The sequence below is a fragment of the Hemicordylus capensis genome, chromosome 11 (assembly GCF_027244095.1).
Source record: "Hemicordylus capensis ecotype Gifberg chromosome 11, rHemCap1.1.pri, whole genome shotgun sequence".
In the NCBI taxonomy this organism is placed as follows: Eukaryota; Metazoa; Chordata; class Lepidosauria; order Squamata; family Cordylidae; genus Hemicordylus; species Hemicordylus capensis.
Window position 1 is genome coordinate 28,133,146 of NC_069667.1, and position 24,457 is coordinate 28,157,602.

Here is a 24,457-nt window from a genome sequence, read left to right on the forward strand (position 1 = left end):
GTTTCAAAGCGGGTAACAACTTCAGAATCAGAGGTGTGACAGAGCGACATCAGTATTTGGGGTGATGCTGGTTCACAAGCCCTGAGAGCAGCAGCTAGGTGCTCTGGTGGAGGGCGGGGGTCCGGCCTTATTTTTATTTCTTTATTTAGTCTTTTAACCCCACCCATCTAGCTTACTGCTGCTCAGGGCGGTTTGCAATAAAACACAATAAAGCGATAAAACACGGTCAACTACAATTTACTTATTCCTTCATTCATTCATTTTACATTTCGATCCCACTCTTCCTCCAAGGAGCCCAGAGCAGTGTACATGGTTATCCTTACAACAACCCTGTGAGGTAGGTTAGTCTGAGAGAGAAGTGGCCGGGCCAGAGTCCCCCAGTGAGCTTCATGGCTGATCGGGAATTTGAACTCGGGTCTTCCCGGTCCTAGTCCAACACTCTAACCACTATGCATGAAACATGCCAAAGAAGACAACAGATTTAAATAGAAAATACGATTTAAAAAAAAGTCCTGATTAAAAGTAAGTAAAACTATTGACCCGGTTACTGCCTGTTTGTTTGTTTGTGTTTTTGTTTGAAGCATCTTCTTTTTTAAAAGAAAAGTTTTCAAGTTCTTGTTAAAACTAACCAAAGAGGGAGGTTGACGGAGCCTTCTAGGAGGTTATTCCAAAGGTGGAGCATAGGAAGCTGCCTTATGCCGAGTCAGACTATTGATCCATTTAGCTCAGTACTGTCTTCCCAGACTGGCAGCGGCTTCTCCAAGGTTGCAGGCAGGGGTTTCTCTCAGCCCTGCCCGGAGATGCTGCCAGAGAGTGAGCTAGGACCTTCTGCATACCAGCGTAGAGATGTTCTTCCACTGAGGTACAGCCCCATCCCCTCAGAGGACTGTCTTACAGCAGACAGCGCCCACACGTAGTCACCCATCCAAATGCAAGAACGGGCAGAGCAAAGAGGACAGTTCATGCCTGCCACCATAAGATCAACTCTCCTCCATCTTTTCTCCTTATTATTTATTTTATTTACTATTTATTTATTCGGTTTCTATACCGCCCTTCCAAAAATGGCTCAGGGCGGTTTACACAGAGAAATAACAAATAAATAAGATGGCTCCCTGTTCCCAAAGGGCTCACAATCTAAAAAGAAACGTACGATAGACACCAGCAACAGTCACTGGAGGTCCTGTGCTGGGGGTGGAGAGGGCCAGTTACCGCCCCTCCGCTCAGTGAAGAGAATCGCCACGTTAAAAGGTGCCTCTTTGCCCAGTTAGCAGGGGTCAGAGCTTGTTTCATGCAAGCTTTGCAAGGAGTGTGTGGTGAGGTGCTTCTTGTGAAGTTCTCAAGGGTCAGATCCATCCCAAAGGACTGCCCTGGTGGCGATGGCAGGGCAGGGGCCTCTTGCGGCCTTACTGGTGCCCCAGTGACCTGCCACCTGAGGAGACTGATTTGCCTGGCCTCAGGAAAGGGTTGCCCTGGTTGGCTCCAGACTGGTTGGGGCTTTAGAGGTCAGAACCTACCCTTTGGACTGGCCCCAGAAACAAATTGGGTTTGGACTGGATTTATGCAGTATGTTCCGTTCAGCAAAGAGTAGTTTACCTTTACTGAGTTCCTTTTTAAAAATATATAACGGATTTATTATGGGAAGGAGTGGGATGTTGGTCATTAATTGTGCATAGGCCCTTGACTGAAAGTTTGCTAAGCCATTAATTTCTCAAAAGAAAGCACACTGGAGCACACAGCCAGCAGTTTTGTTATCTCGTCTTTGCCAGCATCTTATCTTCCCTTTGCCAGAACCTCTGTGTTGAGGCATTTTGAAAGGTCTACAGAAAGATGGCCAGACATCCTGGTGACAAGAAATGTAACTTTCACACACCGTACAGCTCCCCTCCTGATGAGATGATGTGAATGCCTCTTTCACACATGTACACACTGCCTTTTGGAATTTGTCTTGGCACAAGATAAGAGGTATGCCCCCTCCGTAATAAGCAGCTCAGCGTAGAGGAGTTTTTGGTTTTGTTTTTGTTTTGTGTGTTTGTTTTTGGAGTCAGCCCAAGAAACCTGTGATTTCCAGTTTGTGCTCCCAGGATTCTGAAGCAAGTGAGTATTAATCTATAATGTGCCAGCTAAAATGGTACAAAATTATGATTTGATGCATTAAAGCCCTAGTTAAGTTTCTTGAGTGGAAACCCTCATTTTTGTCTGCAAGTTTGCTTACTCCTAAATTAAAACTCATGCAGTGGAGAGGAAGAACCCTTAATGATGCTCTGCAATAGGTGCACATGTGGATGGAACATAGGATGCTCCATAGGAAGCTGCCTTCTCCTCCTGAGTCAGACCATTGGTCCATCTTGCTCAGCATTACCTGCTTTGACTGGCAATGGCTCTCCATGGTTTCAGGCAGGAAAGGAATCCCAGGCTGGAATCCAGGACCTTCTACAAGCAGATGCTCCACCAGTGAGCTGTGGCCCCTTCACTGGGGCCCCATCCTTAGGGCTGCCTTCCACTGAGTCAGATCATGGATCATCTAATGCAATGTTGTCCACACTTAATGGCAGCAACATTCCAGGGTTCCAGACAGAATATTTTCTATCCCTGGCTAAATGAGCAAAGAGACACCTTTTAAAGTGGTGATTCTCTAGCAAGGGGAGAGCAACTGGCCCTATCCAACCCCAGCACATCAACCCTCCAGTGAACGTTGCTGGTATCTGCCTTATGTTTCTTTTTAGATTGTGAGCCCTTTGGGGACAAGGGACCATCTTATTTGTGTATTATTCCTTTTTCTATGCAAACTGCTTTGAGAACTTTGGTTGGAGAGAGGTATATAAATATAAATATTCATAGTAGTGGTATCCCTACCTGGAGGTGCCAGGGATTGAACCTGAGACCTTCTGCATGCAAAGCAGGTGCTCAGCCTCTGAGCCACAGCTCCTCCTCCAAGCAACAGAGAAGAAGAAGAGATTAAAGGAGCCTGGTAGCTCTCAAGCTATATATCTTATTTCTCTGTAGTGTGATTCATGTATCTTGATAGAGATGAAAAGCAAAATCAATCCCATGAATTATAGGCAAGCTCCATCGGTTAGCATGCTGCCCCACAACTATGACTAGTGGGAGGGGCAGGGAGGGGTTGCCTCTCAATTCTGTCCGTCGAATCCAACGGTCTTCGACTGGTCAAGAACCAGGATCCACTTTAGACTCCAAGCTGCAACATGGCAGGCCAGCTTCCAAGGAGCCGTTTAGTGATAGGTGGAGACCAGAAGTAAAGGGGTGGAGCCAAGCACCCAGCCTGGTGGCTGTAGCACTATTGAACACCCCACCCCACCCCGAGGCTGGGTTGTGACAAGGATTCCCAGATGTTGACCAGGCCTCCCAGCAGCCTCAGCTGCAGTGGCCATCATCAGTGGGAGTGATGGGAACTGCAGTCCACAATGTCTGTGGATCTCTGTTCCAGGGAACACTGGCTCTGGCCCATGTGCAGAGGATCTCTGGTCAGCCTCTCCTCACCATGCTCTGTCCAACAGTTAGGCTTCTAGGAAGGAACTGTGTCAGCATCCTTCTGGACAATCTCTAGCAAACCCAGCAGCTGGTTTTCCATGATGGCACTGTTGAATATGTAGAATAGATTGACCTAGGACCGTTCAGCCCCCTGAGAAGACTATACAGTTCCCAACCGTTCACTTAGACATTTGCTGCAAAAATGGAAGGTGTTCCCTCACATGGCCTTCTCATCCTGAGGCCTTCTGGGCTTGCCTCTTAAAGAGGAAGTAGACATTGACAACATGCACTCGGCTTATGGTCAGCTCTTCCGTTATAGCAATGGCCTTGTCTTTTGCCTCCATCCCACACTGCTCTAATAATGTCTGCATCCTTAAGTTCAAGTGGTAATGTCATGATTACCTCCCTCCTCCCTCCAGCATTCCCCCTCCCATGATGGGCTAATGATGTTGGCAGGTGTGAGAATTAGCCACATTGTCTATCCCTCATAGTCAGGGCTCATACGTTGCCCTTAAGGCCTGGGAAGGATACAAAGGAAAAAGGCAATCCTGCCATTCAACAACAACAACAACAAATATTTATATACTACTTTTCAACAAAAGTTTCCAAAGTATGTATATAAAGAAACAATAAATAAAGAAGATGGCTCCCTGTCCCCAAAGGGCTCACAATCTAAAAAGAAACATTTCCAACTCTTTCAGAGAGAGATGTGCAGCAATGACTGAAGTCTGCACTGCAAAAACTGCATATCTGTAGTTAAGTATTCCAGCATGCTATGCCAGTGTGCAGGAAGGCAGAAACAGAGAAAGGTTTTGCACATCCCTGGGGACCCCAGAAGCCTAAGGTCACAGTGTATCCTGCCTCAGGGCAGATGTTGAATTTATACCAGCCGGTGAAGCACATTCTGTCTCTTACATTTCCATGATCCTGATATCTGCATGCAAACATGAAATACGAATCGGGGAGGGGGACATCCCTCCAAAATAAAATGGTAGTATGTTTTTGTGGACCTTAATGGATGTGTGTCTGGCTTATTTTTCCAGAGTTACTGAGAAGGCAAAGTGAGGAGCTGATAAAAGAGAAAACAATTTCTTCTAAAGCACACTGCAAAAATGCTCGGAGCATACATAATCAGGCGGCCGAATTGGGAGTTGAGATTTTCAGAGAAGAGTATGAATATTATTAGATTAACACAGACAAGGTCGAGGAAGGAAATGACGGAGGGTATAAAAATCACAGCCGCAAAGCATACTGAAGGGCTGTGCTCGGTATGTTGTAGGATGCACTGCACCTGCGCGCTATGTGTTGTAGGATGATATTGCACCTTCAGAGCGAGAAGGGAGTAAATATTTTTGGCTGATACATCAGAAAGCTTCAGAGATAAGGGACAATGCAGCTAGCCAAGCTCTGACAACCCTCCTCCAGGGCCGCTGTAGAAAGCAGAGCAGCAAAATGCTATTCTGATAAGAAGAGAAGGCCAGGACTTTGATCATGGAGGGTTTTAATTACTGAGGCTGGAATTGTGATTACTACGCGATTTTAAAGAAACTGTTTTTGTAGATAGTGCAGGATCGCTCTCCAACACAATTTGTTGAACAGTCTCCATGGTCAGAGGCTGTTTGGGGAACCCATCTGGTGAACGAGACACATATAATTAATAAAGACGGGTGCGTAGGATCTGGCGATCACAGAGTCATTTCAAATACGTCGTTTGTATTGTTGAGAGAATGACTGTGAGGAGGAAGTCCTGGAAGGCTCTGAGGATGGTTGAATATTAATTGCAAACAGCTCAGCTCAGCGTCTTAGTGTGGTTTCAAATATGCAGGGAACTGTAGGCAACAGCACAGTTGAGATCCAATGTAATTAAGCAGAAAGATAGAAACCAATAAAACAAGTGAATATGGCGGATTGGTCAAAAGCAAAGTGGAGCTGCAGCTACGCACAGGAGAATTTCCAAACCGAGGTCTCAAAAGAGACTAGGTCAGCAAAATAAGACCGCTTAGTGGGATGAAGCTAGGTCAGTAGGCAAGCTCTTGGGTTACACAGAGATCCTCCTCAGGCGGGATGATCATGGAAAAAATTTAAAAGGAGGAAAAACCCAGATATTCCTGAGTGAGCATCCAATGTCATAGTATCTCCTTCTCTGGCAAGTAAAGACCAGGCTACATTTAGAAGTGCTCTCAGGTGGGGACAAGCGTGATTCACTCAGTTCGTTAAGGAACAACAAATAACCGAAGAATATGAAGAATTATATATTTACTTCTTGTAAAAACCAAAGGAGGCAAGGCATGCGGATGGACGCAGGAAGGATAAACAAGATGTAGAGAGTAAGATCATTACTTTCCTCACTCATCGTGTGATATTCTTGATAAGGCATTACTATCAGTCTCCTAGCATCAGTGTGTGTTTTAAAAGAGAAATTTGAGTTTCAATTTGCATTTGATTTTATTAAACCTGAATGTTAATAGCTTAGGGCACCAAGACCCAGAAACTACAACTAATTATAGATATGAAAATGACTAATTTAATTTTATCGAGGGAAGGCATAGAGAGCTGAGCTTTTTCCGCTTCTTTTCTTCTGCATGCTGCCTATATCTTAGGTGCCTTCATATCCAGGCCATTGTAAACAAGAATGCAGGGTATGAAAATACATATGATTTAGAGCTGTTTTGAGGACACTGACAGCTAAGAGCTCTTGCCATTTGGACAGTCAGCCTTTCAATATATGGTGGTGATCATATTACCCCAAACCTGATCTTTCCCTTTTTGTTATATTTGGGGAGAAAAATATGTTTTGAGTGTTGAAGGGAGGGGTTGGAAGGCTGGGTGGGGGAACCTTCAATAAAACAAGAGGGGGAAACTCTTCAAATGCTTATTGGGGGTGGGAGCTGCAACATCCCTGATATTGACCATGATTAGACATGGTCAGGCTTCATAAGGATAGAATATTGCTATTCCATGCAGTTTGAAAGGTTTTTCCTTCTGGAGGAGAACAGAACTATGGGCAAACTTTGTATTTTTATTCTTTTTAAATACTTTTTGTTTTGTTCAAAATACAAAATAATACAGTTGTCAAAGAGTCATTACTATCAGTTCTGTCAGATGATGTATGTTACCTTTGTATATGAGAGTCTTTTTGTTTGGCTTCTTAATACATGAGAATGGATGGCAAACATTATGGTTGAATGTGTGTTGTTTTAGACTTGTCGATATAGTTCAAGAAAGGTATGCAAAAGTTATCCTCCGATTGGGGGTTTATGTGATTTTTTTTTATTTGCGAAGAGATTTTGTCCAAAATTAGCATGTCCCAAATTTTATCAAACCAATATTTGATCAATGGAGTCTCTCCCCACTCCGTCCACATCTTTTGTTTATTACATTTCCACCCCACAACAGTCAATAAGGCGACCAAAGCCAGATAGAGCCTCTTTGCTGATGGAATCAGCCACCAGACCACCAGTTTACCTCTTTGGGGTTGGAAGTTTTCAAATATTAAATTGGATCCCCCGAAGAAGAGGGGTGAACAATTATTCACCCTAATCCAGTGAACACAGACTGATAAGCAAGGAACTAAAATCTCAGGAAGGCAGATTTAGGTTCATCCTGATGCAATTCAGCAATGGAATAAATTGTCTAGGGCAGTTTGTGGAAACTCCCATCTTGAGGGTTTGCAACAGGAGACTGACGGAAATCTGCCAGGAATGCTTAACGTTGATGACATCATGTGAGTACCCAGAGGCAGCCGGCTGTTGCTGGATTAGATGGTCCTTGTTCTGGACCAGCAATGCAATTCTTGTTGTTGTTTAAAAAAAAATCATGTGTCCTCTTAAGGCCAAATGATTCAGCAGCCTGTCACTCACAAAAGCACGATGATTCCTGAGGAAAGCTGGCACATGGACATCCCCCATATCTTTCTCTGCCACGCCATCTTCTTCCTTGGTTCTTTCTCATACATGAAATGCTCCACCTCATTATTAAAGGAGGTGATGTCATGATGTGAGTGAAGAGCTGTAGTAAGTTGGGGGAGTGAGAGTACATCAATTTTTTATTATTCTTACTGGCCCACATATAGCTCAATGGGATTGCTGTTGTGTAAATGTGTCATTGTACAATTTTTGCAGCTGAGCAAGAGCACAGTTGTACAACTGTATGGGCACCACCACCATTATTCTTGCTGTGGTTGTGGTTGTTAATATTTCTGTTTTTATCGTGCATTGTTTTACTCTGGATGCTAATTTATGGACATATGTTTTTTAATAAATTGTTGTAACATTTAAAAAAAAAACTTCCAATGTTCTGCTATAGATTACAAGACTACACACAACGTATGTCTCTTTTTCATCCACTTCAAAATCTTTTCCCCTGCCTTTGTATATTCAGATTCCCTATAAATATTGGAAAGCTTTTGTGGCATTTATAAAGTATGACAAAGTTTATGGCCTTTGGAGGAATATAGGTCAATTAAATGTAGTCAGCTGTTCAACTTTATGACCTTATCAACTCCATTTTCACCTTTCTTTAAATCCTTGTTCATTTACCGCCAAGGCTGCTGAGACTATTTTGAGCTATTGAATTGACCTTTGGTTTTTACAAACATCCGTAGATCAACCATTAAAATGCAGTAAAAAAATTGGTAACGTCAGTTTATCCCGAAACGAAGAGAAAATGGAAAATGAGCTATTGGTAGCTCTGCTTAGCCTCAGGTCTGATTCTTCTTCTTCATTCAGAGTCTGGGTACAATGGAACATCAGAAGCAGCCTTATACCGAGTCAGACCCATGACCCACCTAGCTTAGTACAGTCTACAGCAGAGGTTCCCAATCTATGGTAGTCCCAACGTTGCTGAACTACAGCTCCCATCACCCCCAGCCACAATAGGTTGTCGATGGAGATGGTGGGAGTTAGAGTGCCCCAGCATCTGGAGTACCACAAGTTGGGGACCCCCTGGTCTACCCTGGCTGGCAGCAGCTCTCCAAGGTTACAGGCAGGAGATGATCCCAGCCCTACCTGGAGATGCTGCCAGGGATTGAACCTGGGATCTTCTGCATGCAAGCAGATGCTCTACCACTGAGCTACTGCCTTGTCCTCTAACGGGAATATCTTACTCCACTCTTCTGCAATCTCCCATCCGACTGCAAGACAAGGGAGAACCTGCTTCCCTGCTTAGCAAAAGGGACAATTCATGCTTGCTACCACAAGACCAGGAGGTCATTCACACACTTAAAACTGTGCTCTGCCTAGGTTTGAGAGCTGTGTTTTTTGGTCTTCATCCAATTGGCTGCTGATGGAGGGCTCTGTTGCCTACCTCATACTATGCTCCAGAATTAAGTAGGTTCTCCCCTCGTTGCAATGGCAGAATGGGAATTAGGAAAATCCATTTATAGAATTTGCTAGCCCACGATGTAGCACTAGACACTAACCTAGTGGTTAGAGTGTTGGGAAAGGGCCAGGGAAGACCCAAGTAAAATCCCTATTTAGCCATGGAGCTTGCTGGGTGACTCTTGCCCAGCCATTTGTCTCTCAGCCTAACCTACCCTACAGGGTTGTTGTGAGGATAAACAGAACTATGTGTGCCACTCTGGGCTCCTTGGAGGAAGAGTGGGGTATAAAAAATTAATAAATACATAAATACATAATTCACAGAGGAGCAGTCCATTAAGGGCTGTCATCATGCTAACAAAGTGAAGCCTCCATGTTCAAGAGCAGTGTGTCCCTACATACCAGATGCTTGGGGAACACAGTGGGGGATTGCCATCACCTTCTGCCATCATTGAGATCATCCAGAAGCATATGGCTGGCTTCTGAGGGAAATGACACTTGATTCATAATACAGCCAAGGATTACAAACAGGACTGATTTATATTCCAAATCAGGTAATTACAAACTTCTGCGCCATTTCTACAGAGGATTATCACAAGGCATAGAAGACGTCTGCAAACTTCTTGGACACAGAGTCGAACTTCCGGCTTTAGACCAAAGCAACGCTCTGATGACTAGGCGCCACATCAGAGACAGCCCGTAGAAGGTCAAGTTTGTTAAGCTGAATGCACTGCCAGAACAAGAAGATTTCATCACAGTGTGAAATCCTTTAAAGCCATTTTTCACACAGCTTTCTAACTCCAGCATTGAGCCATACGTTCCCTGTTGCTTAATGCAGCATTAATTCGACTGTACTTCTCACTTTCAAGCTAGAAGAGAATTTGGCAACGGACAAATCAAGCTGCAGAGGGAGGAAGGCAACCCTTGACCTTATTAGCTCTGATCTCATTATATATTGGGAATGTTACCTTATTATTTCTTGAGACACCCAAGAGGAGCAGAATTCTGACTCATTATCTTAGCTTGTTAAGCTATGTAGGAAGTACAGGAGTAGCACCACTGGGCTGATGTATTAATTGTTTCAAGAAAATGGCGGGGGGAGCATTATTATCAGCAGAACCAATGTTGTTCTGTACATTGTAACCTCAGGATTCTGCGGGGAGGTTGTAAAGTGACCAGAGCAAAAGAAGACAGCTATCAAGCACTACAATGATCTGATACAGGAGCTAGGTTATCTTGAATTGTCTTTCAAGTATGACTCAGATCTTAGAGAAATATCTGATTTCCCTCGTCTCTAAGTCGCTCGGGATAGTTCTCAGGGGCACCACCAGCACAAATCAGACCCAGATTAGTCAATAAGCTGGTCCACATGACCTTTACTTGGGGCAGGGGGAGGCAGGGTCAAACCTTCTCCCCCCCCCCCGCTCAGATAATCTTCCTTCTTTTGTGGGAGGTGCAGATTGCATGCTGCCCTGGCGGTGTGGCATGCTGGAGTCCAGGTGAACAAGGCAGCCCGGCCTTCAGAGATCTCTCAGTGCACTGTGTGAGGAGGAGTAGGCTGCACTGGGGGATCCCCCCCACCAAGCCTGGCACTCCAGGCACCCACCTCTGCATCCACTCGAGCAGACGCATGACCTAGAAGCCAGGCTCACACCCTTTTACCTGGGTAAAAGCCCAGGCTACCTGGCAGGGCAGTGCCAGGATTGGCCTTGATCCCAGCACTTCACACAAGCAGCCTTCCTGTGTGTGCTCAGGCACACTTGCACACATGTGCACATGCGCTCTGCCGGTGGGAGCCAAAGGCAGAATTATACCCACAGCCCAACTCTTGAAATCTGACTCCACTTCCTGCCGAGGGGGTAAATCTGTCTTTGGGCTATAGCTGCTCAGGGTGCTTTTCAGACTAGCTGTTCCGTAAGGGCAGGTCGCATTCGGATCATAAACAGTAGGGGGAGCAGTCTCACAGCAACTAACAACCCCCCAAAACAGCAACTTTTTCATGCCGGATGTATGGCGTCAACCGCCCTGAGCCATTTTTGGAAGGGCGGTATAGAAATGGAATAAAGAAATAAAATATGGTTGCAGAGGAAGGGGTTTTCAACATTTGGTTCAGAAAGGTGTCTCACGGGGTTGGTTATGTATTTCTGAGATTTTCTAATGCACTCCGTTGCCCATTACAGAGCCGTAAGAAATTGTTTGGGGGAAACTGCGGTGATGCTAGTGGCAGGGTTGTTCATGCAAAATTTGGTATCTGTGGGTTAGAGTTCTGTGCCATTTATGTATTTCTAGTTTGGATAAATAGTCGTTGTTTATAATGACTTTGAACGGTTTGTATCTGTTTGAACTAATTTTGCTTAGTCAAAGCCCTTCGCTAAGTTCCCATCACCAGGGAAGTGCATCTGTGTTGGCCACTGCTATTTAAACACGGGCAAGAACGATGGAGAATGCCTCTGCCTTCTCTGTCAATCCATGAGAATCCTCTTCCTCTGAGACCTTGCTTGCTATAAACATTTCGTTTGTTCTGCAGGTGCTTATGTCATTTCTAAATGTGCATATCCAAGTGGTCTGCACGAAAATGATGCCATTCGGTCCAGGCTCCCCAGTTACCTCCCTGCACCTCTGGGGGTTGTTGTTGCCAGCAGCCTCTGCTTCTCTCCTCGGGCACCTTGCAGACGCTGCGAGGTGTGTAACAAGAGGTGCTCCTTGCAAAGCCTGCACATGCCAGATAGGAACCAAATTGCTGCTCAGTGGTGACCGTGTGGGACATCTTGTAATCAGCCCCCCGAAATGGCAGCCTCACGTTGCTTCATGAAAGGGACATCTTGCTTCATGCAACCAGGGACATCTAAGCTGATCTCAATGTTTCGACTCAGACTAAGGGGCGACTGGCCTTGATGCCTCAGCCATGCCCTCCTTTAAACATCCCAGTTACTCTGCTGATGTCTCTTCTCAGCTCTCCTCTGCTCCTTCCTTTCTCATCCCTGAGCTCTAATTAAATAGAGTCCTCACACCTTGCGGTGAACTCAATTACTGGTCAGAACTGGGGGATGCTTACCAGAGTTGTTTAATTTCCTTTGGTGGTCAATCTGCCCATTAATTAACTCTTAAAGGGTGGAGGGGGAGGGGAAGCAGGCAGGCCAACTCAACCCATGAGGTGTCCAGCTGAGCAGGAGTGGTAAGAAATAGGAAAATTGCCTCGTGTCAGAGAAATGCATTTGATTGTCTCTGGCTCTCTTAAGCAATTGTTGGCACTCCATTTCGGCACTGCCCAGTGAACACTTTTGTGATATTTCCCTTTTTATTGCGATGCTCAGATGGATTATGCAGTAACCATCAACAATCTGTTTATGAAAGAGGGAGCATCCAGGGAATTGTCAGTAAGATCTTCTGCATATCAGTGCATACTAATGAATATTTGCCATTCTGCAAAAGTGCTGCAGTCGGCATAAGGAACTACTTACAGTTTTCTGTTGTTAAGAGAATGCCTTTTGGAGGTGGAGAAGATGAGAGCCTGTCACACATTTTTATCTCCTTTAATAAACATTGCGGAAGAAATGCAAAGAGAGAGAGAGAGGAAGAAAAGGAAATGTTTGCTCTGGGGTGGCAATCAGGAGCCACATTCTGTGGAGTAGTTCTGCAGAAGGCAATAGGATTACTCTGGAGCAAGTGGGTTGTGTTGTGCAGCCTAGTGCAGCCATGTATCCTAATAGTACATAAAATATTATGACATCCTGGAAGCATAAAAAGCTAACAAGTCTTGGTGTTTCAGATCATAAAACTCCCTTTCGTATTGCACTTTACTCACAAATGTATTTTTAAAAAAAAAAAAAAATTATGGCTGTTTAGGCTCATGTTACTATATTTTCTTAAAATGTATTCCCAAGCCCACAATTCTTCCATGAGAGAATTTAGGAGGAATGCTTAAGAGGCATTTGTGGGAGCCACAGATAAATGCTTAAATTATAAGAAATATTTGCAGGGTCGTTTATGGTTTGCTGATTCACTTGCAATTTCTGCCTCTGGGATCTTCAGATCTGCATCTTGTAATATTTCCAATTCCCATTAGCCAGTTTTATTCATTCAGTTGGAATCCTGTTGGTTAGTTTGCTTCCAGGATTAGTTTAGGGTGGGCTATTTCCGGGGGGGTGGGGCAGGGTGTGTGTGTGTTCCAGAGCATAATGCAAATAGCCAACCCTACCTTCCCCAGGTCTGAGTGACGCAGCTGTTTTTCAGACCAGTAACTGTTGTGCACTGCCTCTTTAAGAAGCAAGCCCAGAAAGCCTCAGAATGTGAAAGCTGTGTGAGTGAACTAGAGAGACAGTTTTGGATTTTCAGCAGAGGCCTGTATAAGTGGTTGGCCCCATGCCCTTAGTGGAGCCAGCCCCCTTTCAAAACCGATGCTTGTAAGCTTTGTAAGTGTCTAGGGGGCAGGGAGGAGGGAAGGTTGTCATCAGTCTCTTCTTCCCTCCTTGTGCTTCGTGCAAGCTTTGCAAGGAGGGTGAGGAGAGGCACCCTTTCGAAAGGTTGCACGGGTCAGATTGGTCCCAAAGAGCTGCTCCAATTGCAACAGCAGGGGGTTACCTTGCCTCCCTGCTCTTGTCCCAAAAATCTGCCACCTGCAGTGACTGACACACCATGCCTCAGGGAAGGGCCACTCCTGATGGTTGGGCTTATATGATGGTCTGAGCACTCCTAGACCAATGTGGACTAGAAACACTGAGTCTGAGTCTGATCACAGATAGGTTAGGCTTGTTCCCTCAACTCCAGTCTAAGTTCTTAACCTCGGGGCTCTTCCAAAGAGTTGTTAGCAATGAATAGTTGAATTATTAAAGAGTTCTACTGTGTGCTGCTGTTCTCCAGTAATAATCACCACAATTGTGGCGGTGAGAGCTGGTCTTGTGGTAGCAAGCATGACTTGTCTGCTTAGCTAAGCAGGGTCCACCCTGGTTGCATTTGAATGGGAGACTAGAAGTGTGATGAGCCCTGTAAGATATTCCCCTCAGGGGATGGAGCCTCTCTGGGAAGGGCAGAAGGTTCCAAGTTCCCTCTCTGGCAGTATCTCCAAGATAGGGTTGAGAGAGATTCCTGCCTGCAATCCTGGAAAAGCTGCTGCCAGTCTGTGAAGAGGATACTGTGAAGATAGACCAATAGTCTGACTATCTGCAATTTCCCATACTGCCACAAATGCTCATAATGAGTACTGGTTGATAGGCTCCTTTCCTCACCGCGATTGGTATCCTCATTGCAGGTTCCCACCCGGAACAAGCACATAAAATATGGCAGAATTCCACAGGTGGCTGCCACTGATGTGGATCTGGGCTGGGGAGAGTTATTATGAGGTGGCCACAACTCATACAGCAAATTCTCTTTCTAGAAAATAAGCCATCTGGCTGTTAATCTGTAGCCCAGTTCAGACATTGTGCTGTATGTATGTTCAGGTGTCTGTACACATGTGTGCACTTCTGTGTGAATGCCAGTACATGCATTCATTTTAAAAGTGAGCCTGGCTACAGGCAGAGCATTCCACGAGTTAAGCATACATTAGCCCTTTTCACATGGTATATTTAGTTTAGAAAAAAGACGACTGTGGGGAGACATGATAGAGGTCTATAAAATCATGCATTGTGTGGAGAAAGTGGATAGAGAGAAATTCTTCTCCCTCTCACATAACACTAGAACCAGGGGGTCATCCCATGGAATTGATTGCCGGGAAATCTAGGACCAGCAAACGGAAGTACTTTTTCACATAACACATAATCCACTTGTGGAATTCTCTGCCACAAGATGTGGTGACAGCCAACAACTGGGATGGCTTTAAGAAGGGTTTGGATAACTTCATGGAGGAGAGGTCTATCAATGGCTACTAGTTGGAGGGCTAAAGGCCACCTCCAGCCTCCAAGGCAGGATGCCTCTGAGTCCCAGTTGCAGGGGAGTAACAGCAGCAGGAGAGAGGGTATGCCCCTTTCAACTCCTGCCTGTGGGCTTCCAGCGGCATCTGGTGGGCCACTGTGTGAATCAGGATGCTGGACTAGATGGGCCTCTTTGGGCCTGATCTAGCAGGGCTGTTCTTATGTTCTTAGCATATGTACAGTCTAGGCACTCTGTATGCACATACAGTTATTCATGCACATACAATACTACTACTACTATTTATATACCGCTTTTCATCAAAAGTTTGCAAAGTGATTTACATAGAAAAACAATTAACTAGTAAGATGATTCCCTGTCCCTAAAGGCTCACAATCTAAAATGAAACACAAGATAGACGCCAGCAACAGCCACTGGAGGGTTGCTGTGCTGGGGTTGGAGAGGGCCAGTTGCTCTCCCCCAGCTAAATATCACCACTTTGAAAGGAGCCTCTTTGCTCAGCTAGCAAGGGACCAGGGCAGGGTCCAGTCGTGCACTTTCCATCTGTACTCTACATTTGAGGGAGCCTACACCACTTTCAGACTGCAGCAAAAGCCGCTAACCTTGACTGCTTAAAGTTGCATTGGCTGGGGAAATACAGACTTTGCTGATTTTCCTAGCATGGGTCACTGAATAGCTGGAAGCACATAATGGAGATCATAGCCCCTGAAGAGGCCTCCAATCGGCTCTGCAGCCCTCTGGCTAAAAGCCCCCATGGCTGGGCAGTGGTTTCCCCCTTCTTTCTGAGAGCTGGAGAGTTTATTAGAACCTTGGAAGGATCCCATTCAGGAATTGCATTTGAGAGGACAAGTTTCAGAGGTATGTAGAACAGGGGGAGGCAGCCTTGGCACTTCAGCCTTGGCAATGCACTTCAACTCCCATCATCCCCAGCCACAATGGACCGTAGTTGTAGTTCAGCAACAGCTGGAGTAATGTGTCAGTAGCACCATGGAGACAGGAGGACACAGCAAGGGGAAGACATTTTCTGTGGTTATCCTTTCTCTCTTAGGATCCACCAGTTTGTATTGGTGACAGATATAGTTAGGAAAAGAGGAAGCTGTCGTATACTGAGTCAAACCCTTGGTCCATCTAGCTCAGGATTGCCTACCCAGGCTGGCAGTGGCTTCTCCAAGGTTGCAGGCAGGAGTCTCTCTCAGCCCTGTCTTGGAGATGCCGCCAGGGACTGAACCTGGGAGCTTCTGCAGGCGAAGCAGAGGCTCTGCCACTGAGCAACAGCCCCATCCCCAGAGGGGGAAAGCTGACAGCAAGCAGTGCTTAGAGCCATCCAAATGCAAACCAAGGCCAACCCTGCTTAGCAAAGGGGACAATTCGTGCTCGCTCCCAAAACCCAGCTCTTCCCCCCTATCTAGCTCTTCACTGTCAAAATAGACACTGGCATGAGCACTGCTGCATTGAAATGACAACTGCCTGGCTCATATCTCATCTCAGTCCTGAATTCATGGCGACCTTTGGTCCTCCGCTTCAGCCTCTCATCTGGGATGGGGGGGTCACGCAGCGAGCCTACCTTATCCAAAGAGGGTAGTGGCAAGAGACAGAGTTGGACTCGATCGAAAAGGCCCAGCTTTGAGTCCCTGCACATTCCAAAATGCCACTTGGGGCACATGCGTCTCTGTCTCAATGTAGATCACCACTAGACTTGGAGAAGAATCTTCTCCTGCCTCATTTAGACTAGGAGAGAATATTTCAGAGAATATTTCTGCCCATTCTATTGAATGCATTGGAAAATATTCTTTTACAAGTCTAAGCACCACACAGGATTGTTGTGAGGATATAAAAGGGGAGAACTTGGTTTCACACCCAGTCCCTAAACACAACATGACGAGAGCTGTAATTGGAACAATAACTGGATCCAGCTCAACACAGCCCCTTGTCAAGAACATTGTAATTGTATTGGTGTTGATGCAAAATGGCTCATATTGACCCTGCCTGATACAATGTTCTCCATATTTGATAATTTCATCCTTGCACAGCTCTAGTAATTAAAGTACGTAATGATCTTTGGATATAAAAGTATTATATCACTGCTAATTTGTAAAATTATCCTATTGATAATGCATGCATGCCTCCTATAGCATTTGCTTGAAAATATGCTCACATCTAGCATTGGCTTTTCAAGTTTGTTTTTATGTTTCTAAATCCACTCCTACCTTCTGCCATTTTGCTCTCCTCTTAAATTATTTTCCAGATATCGACTGGCATGTTTTGGTTTCAGATGTCTTTAACATTTTTTTGCAACCGTATATTTCTTCTTCAGAGAGAGAGGGAGGGAGGGAGAGAGAGACTGATTTTTTAAAAACGTATTTTATTTTATTTTTGCAAGCTGCCAGGTAGAATTTCTTCTTCTTTTCTATCTTTTTTAAAGGGAAAAAGGATGAGAGAGAGAGAGAGAGAGAGAGAGAGAATTTTTTTAAAACAAACAAAAAAAAAAGCATATCCAGTAATTACTTTTTAGAATATATTCTTTTTAGAATACTTCTGGCTTCTCTTTCAGCTTAATCTGGCTTGTCGGTGATGTTAACTGTTTCATAATGATTTCTGCAGAAGTCTGTTGGGACCCAGTTATGGTGCTATTACGACATGAGATTAAGGAGGGGAAATAATATAAAGATACAAATCCACAGAGAATCCATTAGGATGCCAGTTTGATGCCACTGTGATTATGGCAGAGAGATGTGAGCGCAAGCCTTTGGAGAGCTTGTGATGATGTGGAAATGAAGAGGTGTCAATGCGAATTATACTGCCATTAGAAAAATAAATTAAACACTAAAGCACAGTATGGAAATAAAATCATGGCTGTAGCTTCCCAGGGAAGGCAGAAATATTTCTTAGTGCAGCCTTCCCTGCTCACCTCCCCAGAACTCTTCTCACTACAGATTTTTTTCTCATCACATGGAGGACGGCTGGAAATGAAGAAAAAAAACAACTGAAGCACAAGCTTTGAATGGGGCTCCTTGCATAGTTCTGAGCTCAGTACTGAGCTAGGTGGACCAATGGTCTGAATCAGTATATGGCAGCTTCCTATGTTCACTGGGATTCACACTTACAAGCAAGGTAACAAATGGGCACATTTCCATTAACTAAATGAATGACAAAGCTGTCTGCTGGGTTCTGCACTAACATGCAGACTAAAGGCCGAATTAGAGGTTACCTTAAGAGTGTGTTGGAATCCTGTGGTTTGCCAATCAAGGCAAATAGTAATGTCAGGAGGAGGATTTTCAGCAGGAATAAATAGCAAGGAAAGTAGGCTAGTCCACAAGCCACTACCCTGTGCCACAGTCGTCCCAATCCAGAAAAATCCCAATGTAAATACAGAAAAATTCTGTATGTAAAATTCTCTAAAAACAGGAAGAGAAGAACATGAGGCAGAGGCAACCCACAAATTGCAAGATGGAAGATCTGACAACTTCATTTTTTAAAAACATTAAGAAGCAAACAAACAAAAACCCTGTAACACATGACTCTGGTCTACAAAAAGTTAAATTAATTTATAATTGCTTCACATATGGCAGCTTTTCCTGTGATGACACTGCAAAATCTGTAAAAGTTGACACAATTTTTTTGGCAAGAGCCTCTAGCATGGGTTTCAGGAAAGAATTATTATTAGTGGAGTTTACATGGCAATTAAGATGCTATTTTGGTTCTTGTTGCACTTGCAATGATTCTCCTGAGTTATTTGGATGCCATTGTGCAAAGCTGACCTGCTGTTTTCTTGTTCCGCTGCTTGCCTACTGAATCAAACCCATTTTAATATCTTGCAGCTTTTCAAGACCAAAAAAAAAATTGCAAGCAAAAGTCCATTATCCTCAAACAGTGAAAGTAATGAAGTTTCATTCGAGCTGAAGTCATTTTACACCACCAAATGTTGGGTTCCAGTATTTAATCACTTTTAATCATTTCACTCTCAATTACAACTTCCCCCAAATCTTTCTGTCAGAAACATCAGGCCTAATTCCCCTCATTTCTTACACAGCCTTTCTGCTGATATTAACTTCTTGACTTCAGCCAAGATCTTTTGCAATTACCATGAGAAAAGAATCCAGCTTTTGAAAGAAAGCAGTGAACAAGAAGTCAACAGGTGCCCTGTTCAGACACAGTGCTGTACAAGTGTGCAGATGTTTGTACACACATGGCTGTGGGGCACTGCACAGCTTCATATGGGGATTGTTTGAGCTGCTACCCTGGTCTCCACAGATGAGCAGAAACCAAACAGACTCTTTGACAATATCGGAGAATTGTGCAAATGGAGTTGCACAACAGAGGGCCAGGACAGGTGGAGTGTTGCACGGTATGTCGGCAATTGTGTTTAAACGTATCTGAGTACCGCTCTGTACCTGTGTGCGCTGTACACACATTGCTTGAGTGTTCAATAATAGTATGGCTGTTCTCACGATGATTGCTAGGGTAGGAGAAGCCTCCTACCTATTTCCCCTACCTTTGCCCTGCTAACTGGACAAAGCGGTAACTTTTTAAAGTGGTGATTCTCTTTATTTCACAGGGGGAGAGCAACTGGACCTATCTGTCCCCAAAACAGCATCCCTCCAGTGGCTGTTGCTGGTGTCTAACTTATGTTTCTTTTTAGACTGTGACCCCTTTGGAGACAGGGAACCATCTTATCTATCTATCTGTCTATCTATCTATCTATTATTTCTCTGTGCAAACCGCTTTGGAAACTTTTGTTGAAAGTATATAAATATTTCTTCTTGTAGTAGTAGGAGGAGGAGGAGTAGGGACTGTGTATGCTCCCAGTTGGTCATTGTGAGAATTGGGGGAGATGTGCAGCTGTGAGCTGGGCACAGAGGCAGGCAGCAGCAACAAGCAATCACACATTCCTCCTCCTCAGCAATGGATAATCCACGCCAAATGTTTTGACTTTATTTTAACCTCGTCTCCTTGCCCTTGATGCACCTTTCTGCCCGCATCCTTGCGTTGAGCCCATTATTTTACATTGAATCATGGCAAACTGGCATGTTCCATAATGTTTAATGGCACATGAGGATTCTGCAGCCAGAAACACACAGCATCTTTGAGGAATTTAATGAATGGAGCCATCAACAGAATCAATAAGCACACTGGATTCTTCTTAAGGTCAATATCTATCTTTTATGCGTGGGGGAAAAGAATATTCCTAATCCTTTTATTTTCACCCTTGAAGCCCAACTCTGAGTAAATATGAAAATATTACCATTCTTTGCTTCCCTGTAATTTGGCACCATTACAGACACCTTAATGCCTCTAATATATGACAGTGGAAACTGGCACATAAAATATTTCATCTGTGTTGCCTGCCAAACATCCTGCCACCAGATAAAAAACTTATAAAAATCTTGAAGAGGAAATTAATCCCAACAAAAATGATCCCTAAAACACCGCCCCCCAAAAGCAACAAACGTTAATGGTTCTCCTTTTTGGTTGCTTCACAGACTCTTCCTACATTGATTAATGGAGATCATAAATTGGTTTGGGCAGAGGCAGCGATTAGCTGAAGTTAGTTATCAGAGTATGACACAGGGCCTTGGTTTACTTTTATAGATCTCCCAGAATATGCTGGAAGCAAACCACGTAAAGGTAAAGTGTGCCGTCGAATCGTTTTCTTTGGTAGAATACAGGAGGGGTTGACCATGGCCGCCTCCTGCGCAGGAGGAGATGATGCCTTTCAGCATCTTCCTGTATCGCTGCTGCCCAATATAGGTGTTCAGGGATTCAAACCAGCAACCTCTGGCTTGCTAGTCAAGTCATTTCCCGCTGTGCCATTAGGTGGCTGTACTTCCAGGTGGCGGCATCCTCAAATTCTTTCAAGGTAGGAAAGGTGGTGGAAAGAAAGGGAGAGAGTAGATTTGCTAACACAGTTGCCACAGAGTAAGATTTTGTTTCTGGTTCCTGGCAAGGGGAAGGCAGTAGGCAACAGGGCAGCCCCTTTCATGAGTCAAGGTGAGGTGCTTGCCTCCGGTGGTAGATTGTTGGGCTACCAGCAGAGCTGCCAGATGCCTTCCTCTCCCTGTCTTTAAAAAAGGGGAAAGGGAGAGAAGGGTCCACACAAGAGGGGAGGCATTCGATTTGTATCCATCTGGTAAACAGGAAGGATACAAGCAAGTTGTTTCTTCTCTTTAGTGATATAGCGGCTTCATTCACGCAATCATTCGAATCTAGCATGATTATGTGAGCCCACATCAAGGCAGAGATCTCAGATTCTCCTCAGGCCCCAAGCCACCTTAGTGTGGTGGTTTGCATTTGGGGGTGTGTGGCTCAATGTGGGCCCTGTTTCTTCCATAAGATACTCCTCTTAGAAGAGGGGGCTGAATCTCAGTGGAAGAGCACCTGGTTTGCATGCCGAAGGTCCCAGGTTCCATCCCTGGCAGCATCTCCAGGTAGGGCTGAGAGAGACTCCTGCCTGAAACCTCAGAGAGCCACTGCCAGCCTGGGTAGACAGTACTGAGCTAGACAGTCCAATGGTCTGACTCAGTACAAGGCAGCTTTGTTATGTTCTTTCTATGTAAACCACTTTGAGAACTTTTTTGTTGAAAAGTGTTATGTAAACAGTAGTCGCAGTAGAAGTGGTACTTTGCCTGATCATATCTGGATAAAATGGGACATATTTTTCTTCTGAGGATTCATGCAAAGTGTCCTCCTTTCCAGGATGGATGGGCCATCGTGTATCTTTCTTGATACTTGGTCACATACCAAACATGTGATACATCATCACACTTCATTACAAAAATTAGATGCTTCTAGGAACCCTCTAGTCTTTGTGCCTGTAAAGCATTATAAAACCAAACATTGTGTATCGTGGCAGCCTGTTTTTCTGCCTTCATTTGACAATGCTTTGTTTACAGGGAATTATGATTCACAGATGCCCTTCAGAACCATTAAGGTGTGTAAACATATAGCTGTTTCTTCTCATGCAGACCAAAGGTATTGATCCCAAAGGTGGGCCACTCAATAGCCAACTAATTATGTTGTCATTTACTGATTAATAAGGAAGCTGGTAATTTTTGTCAGTTATGCCAGCTTGGATTGTTAAGAATGAGCAGAACACGCTTCTCAAAGCTCGCTTTTGTTTGTGTCTTCTCAACCATCAGTAATGATTCCATTCTAGATCAATAGACAGTTCTAAATGCATTTCTCGTCAGTGCGTATGATTAAAGAAAAACACTTTCTATCTGCTTTTTAAGTGGTCCTTACACTTTTTGGTGAGGTTTTTCAGAAAAGATCTTTGGTTTCTAGTCTGAACTGGAGCATGGGATTTTCAGCTTTGTGACAAAGGGATACAGTAAGGTCTTCCACATGGTCATCTGGGGGTGGTTCAGCAGAGGGAAGGGCTCCAATGAGCAGGCTCTCCATTTGGCTCTGCTGCAAACACGCCACCCCAACGATCACTACAGCCACAGTCTCCATTATGGAGAAGGGCAGCTGGGTCCTCCAAGGACTGCGACAGGTATCCTAGAATGCATTATGCTAAAAGAAGAGAGACAGCCCTCAGTGCACCAGCAGCTTTCCTCGGCTTGGCCCCTCTAGCGGCAGCACTCTGTGACAAACATGGCAGCCAGCTGCGGGGAGCTGCAGAGAAAGGGAAGTGCCTACAGAAGGTCCCCGGTTCACTCCCTGGCAGCAGCATCTCCAGGTAGGGCTGGGAGAGACTCCTCCCTGAATCCTTAGAGAAGCTGCTTCCAGTCAGTGCCAACAGTACTGAGTTGGATGGGTCAAGGGTCTGACTCGGCATAAGGCAACATCCTATGTTTCTACGAAGGCTCTGTTGAACCCTGTTTGACTCTCTTAAAAATGGGGGGGGAGCTTAACCAAAATATTGGTCAGAAGAAACTTTGAGGTGCAATCCCAGTGTTATGAATGGGGGGGGCAGGTTTGACAGCACCATTGCAGAAGAGGTTTAGAGGCAAGGACTCTCTGGACAGCAGTGGTGGTCTGTCAGAAGCATCTTTGGCAGTGGGGAGAGAAGTGGGTGTGCTGGAGGACCCTGGACTATTCTCTCTGTTTTGATCTGTGTTATCAATCACTGTTTACAACATACAATACTCCTATATGACTTGAACTTTTGAATTGTTGTTGTTGTTGTTGTTGTTGATATTAATTTGATTTCTATACCACCCTTTCCAAAAATGGCTCAGGGCAGTTTACACAGAGAAATAATAAATAAAGAAGATGGATCCCTGTCCCCAAAGGGCTCACAATCTAAAAGAAACATAAGATAGATGCCAGCAACAGTCACTGGAAGTACTGTGCTGGGGGTGGAGAGGGCCAGTTACTCTCCCCCTGCTAAATAAAGAAAATCACCACATTAAAAGGTGCCTCTTTGCCAAGTTAGCAAGGGTTGCTACACAAATGTTCTTTTGAAACTGCATACACACACACACAGGGGAGACCCAAGTTCAAATCCAAATCCATGAAACTCACTGGGTGACGCTGGGCCAGTCACTTCTCTATCAGCCTAGCCTACTTCAAAGTAGCTGTTGTGACGATAAGCATAACCATGTACACTGCTCTGGGATTCTTACAGGACAAGCAGGATATAAATGTGAAAACAAACAGACAAACAAGCCTTCAACGTGATTTGGAGGCTGTGCTGTTCCTTGTGGTTCCTTTAAGGATGTTAGAATGTTTGTGGACATTCTGTGACATCAGTGCAGTTCATCTCCTGGCTTATGAGCGGAGCTAACACACAGGCAAACAAGAACCAGTTTTTTTAAAGCCTGTCTATAATATGTAGTGACCATATTCACTTTAGCTTTTATGAATACCAATAGATGACAAGCCATTTCCCTCCCTGTTTGCACAGTAGGAGTTCCATGACACCTGTTGCCATATTAAAGCGAAGTTTAATAATGAGCACTGCAGACGTATCCACAGCCCCCCAGTAATCAAAGCAGAATGAGCAAGTTTACAGATGGTGCAGAATTCGGAAGAGCTGCAGGCCTCCAGCAATCCTTGGAGAGTTTTGCAGCCATTGTGATGGATGCATCTGCGAGCTGAAAGGCAGGACACGTACAGAAACTATGACCCTGTGTACACCGAGGCGCTGTTTGCTGTGCCAGAGTTAGAGAATCTTAACAACTTTGGGTGGCACGGTTCCTATTCAATTATTTCCCTACAAAATAAAGTCTATCAGCACACACCGGCAGTTGCTTTCTCCTCGAGGTTTCCTTCCCCCTCAAGTCACTAGTAAAACAGAAAAAAGCCACCAAATCAGACACAGAATTCTGGGAGGTTTCACTCTTCTAGGTGCATAATAGAGTTGGGCATTCCTTCCAGAGCTGGATGACATGTCCTCATTGTGCCTTGTGCTGACCTTGTGCCGGAAGATGGACCTCTCAGACCGTCCCTGAATGCTTGGCAGACTCCGGCTGATGCTCTCATGATCGTCATCTTGATGGGCACTCACTGCAATGGAAACATCCTAGTGCAGGGTTTCTTAACCTCCCCCCCCCCCCAATGTTGTTGGACTACAACTCCCATCATCCTCAGCCACAAAGGCCATGTCTGGGGATGATGGGTTGTAGTCCAACAACATCTGGGGGCCCAGGGTTAAGAAACCCTGTCCTAGTGCATCCCCCCCCCACCGCCCCAATTTCTACTTTCAGGGAACTCATTCCTCATCAACTTGCTTGGCAAGGGACCTCTGCAGACTCCCCACAGAATCTCCCCCACCCCTGTTTGTAGAGGATTCTGGGGTGTGCCCTGAGATGCACACTTCTTGTACACAGGCACATTGG

General features: G+C 44.8%; 1 long non-coding RNA gene across 1 annotated transcript in view; it reads left to right on the plus strand.

The window, feature by feature from the left end:
• Nucleotides 1–4,819: 4,819 nt before the first annotated feature.
• The window catches only part of LOC128335671 (uncharacterized), a 68,426-nt gene continuing 48,788 nt past the window's right edge, over nucleotides 4,820–24,457 (plus strand). Inside the window, exon 1 of the long non-coding RNA XR_008311674.1 lies at nucleotides 4,820–5,816. This is a non-coding gene — a long non-coding RNA (uncharacterized LOC128335671). The remainder of the gene's footprint in view (nucleotides 5,817–24,457) is intronic.